General features: G+C 48.6%; 1 long non-coding RNA gene across 1 annotated transcript; it reads left to right on the top strand.

The window, feature by feature from the left end:
- The first annotated feature begins 2317 nt into the window (after positions 1 to 2317).
- Positions 2318 to 2820, top strand: LOC108522015 (uncharacterized). Its single transcript, XR_001883339.1, has 2 exons — positions 2318 to 2517; positions 2605 to 2820. It is a non-coding gene; the product is annotated as an uncharacterized LOC108522015 (long non-coding RNA).
- Positions 2821 to 2980: the final 160 nt, after the last annotated feature.

Here is a 2980-nt window from a genome sequence, read left to right as displayed (position 1 = left end):
AGAGAGGATCCTTTTAAAATAAATGAAATCAAGAATTGCTTTTCAAAAATGCCGGGCACAGTGGCTCACGCCTGTAATCTTAGCACTTTGGGAGGCTGAGGCGGGTGGATCACGTCAGATCAGGAGTTCAAGAACAGCCTGGTTAACATGGTAAAACCCCATATCCACTGAAAATACAAAACTTAGCCCGGATGGTGGCGGGCGCCTGTAGTCCCAGCTACTGGGGAGGCTGAGGCACGAGAATCCCTTGAACCCGGGAGGTGGAGGTTGGAGTGAGCCCAGATCGCGCCACTGCATCCCAGCCTGGATGAGAGAACGACACTCTGTCTCAAAAAATAAAAAACAAAAAACAAACAAAACAAAAACTGTGGACTAGGGCTCAAAATTCTGATGCCTGTCTTTTTTTTTAATAATTAAAATGAACTTTTGCTTGATGAATATGGGGGTGATATTCTTTTTTGAGGGTGATAAAAACGTTCGGGGACTAGATGGAGATGATGGTTGTAGAATATTATGCATGCTGTGTACTAAATGCCACCGAATTCTGTGCTTGGAAATAGTTAAATGTACATTAGAATAGTAACATTCTAAGAAAATATGAATTTAAAATGGGAGGCATGGTAGATAACATGATTGCCCACACAGAATAGTCTTTAAATCTGCCCAATATAGTCCAACGTTGTTTCTTCAGATGGCTATGCTTTATTTTACCTTGTATTTTACCTGCTATGTCACTCTTCCCCCCACTTTCTCACCTCAGCTATTCAAACAGCCCCCTGCCCAGACTTCTAGCACCCAATCCTGCCTCCCGGGATAAGCAGCATCCTTCCTAAGCCATCCAAGACATGGTGTCACTGCACTTCTGAATGTTCCTGGGTTTTCCCCAACTTTTCCCAGTGGAAAGCCCTGTAAGGGTCTCGATGGAAGTTTAGTAGGATTAGGGGCTGGCACCAGCTGTCCCCACTGTTGTAAGCCCTCTCATCTCTTCGGGCGACAATTGGGGGGATGGGCGATGGTCTGTGGACCAGCTGTGGGGAGCTACTCCTGCAGTGCAGAACCCACGGATGCAGAGAAGAGGTACATCCTTCTTGTACTGAACGGGTGTGCAGAGATGCCTGAAATGGGGAGAAGGCAGAGTGCTGGGAAGGAAAGCCAGCGCTCTTATGGGGTACACTGTGGGGGTGGCAGGGAAGGAGGTGGGAAAGATTAGTTCAGCAGGGAACAGGAGTTAGAGGGGGAGGCTTGCGCCCGTCCACGCTTTTGAGAGTGCACTCACACAGGCACATGCACTCACTCCCATGCACACACTCCCACTCATTCATGTACACACACACTTGCATTCTCATGCCCTTTACACTTGCCCTTGCACACTAGCACACTCAGGTCCACACACAATACACATACACGGTCATACACTGAAAACCACACCCACACTCACACTCATGCATCACAATCCTACACTTACACCATCACATGCACACGCATACACTTACACACATTCACACCCTCATACGGTTACACTCACACACTCAGCCTCACACATATGCACACTCTCACTTATACACTCACACATACTCAACACTCACACATACACATGCATACTTCCACATGCTGTCATTCATAAACACTGACACACAGCCACACAATGTCACACTACACACACTGTCACACTACACACACACGTTTCCACGCTCTCACACTCAGACCCACTGGCACACAGTCATGAACACACCCACAAGCAGTCACACTAACACACACGCTCACCCTCCCACACACATGCACTGCACACTCACACGCTGACACATTACATGACTTCATAGTTTACACACACACTTCCATGCACATTCACTCCACACCTTTCTGCACACTCATACACTCATTCACACTCCCATCATCACAACACTGACACACTTCTGCCTGTCCTCACATGCCTACACACTTGCCACACACACACCGACAGTGTTCCATGCACACTCACATATCCTGCCCATTCGGTCACTAACTTACCCTCATGACCACACACACACACACGGGCTTTCAAATGCACTCATCCACAAACACATATTCTCATATGCATACACACTTGCACACACCCTCACACGCTTGTACACACTCCCTCACATGCAGTCATACTAGCCGTCACACTCACATGTGCTCACACGCATACACACACCCCCTTGGCACACACACTCCCCCCCACCCGCTCACCCCAAGCCCACCTGACAGGTGACACACTTTACCTGTGCGGCTGGGATGGCTGGTCCTCTGCCTGCGCTTTGAGGTTCCTTGGGGACAGCAGCTCATGCTGGTTTTCCCACTGCGGTGTCTTCTGTGGCTTCAGCGTCGCCTAGTGCAGGCTGCCATTCAACAAACACATTGTCAACAGTCGATCAAAAGAAACCCATTGGCCACCGCACCCTGAGGCAGCTGCCCTTCCAGATGCCCTCAATAGTCTAACTGATTCCATCGCCCCAGCCTCGGGGGAGAAGCACTGCTGCCTATGCACTCCATTTACAGGTGAGACGGGAGAGGTTTAGGGAGTGGCCAAGTCCCCTGCCTACACAGCTGCCTCCCAATCTATCTTCTCACCCTCCTCTTTCTCAGGCGAAAATCATACTCAGTGTTTCTGTGGGATCCTTTGACCTGGACATTGCCAAAGAAAACATTGCACCAGACAAGTTAACCCTTCAAGGAAGGCCTCAGTCAAGACTACTGCAATACGGAAGAGAGAAGGAGCTTAACTTCGTTGAAACAAAAGGCTGGAGAGTTTTTAAGTGCTGGGGTGAGATGCTGAGAAGGAACTGGAGACATTAGGAAGAGGTTAGGAAATGCGGTAAAGCTATGTGTTGGCTTATTGGAATTTTTCAAAACTAGGAACCTGCCCTTCTACAAAGACTGAGAGACAGATGTATCATCTCCTTCAATAATTACCTTTTAAAGGGATGGCTCTGAGGTCTTGAGAAAGACATTCCTGGGTTGC

Source organism: Rhinopithecus bieti, unplaced genomic scaffold (genome assembly GCF_001698545.2).
Source record: "Rhinopithecus bieti isolate Rb0 unplaced genomic scaffold, ASM169854v2 scaffold_64019, whole genome shotgun sequence".
NCBI classification, from domain to species: domain Eukaryota; kingdom Metazoa; phylum Chordata; class Mammalia; order Primates; family Cercopithecidae; genus Rhinopithecus; species Rhinopithecus bieti.
This window is presented reverse-complemented; position numbering and strand designations above follow the sequence as displayed.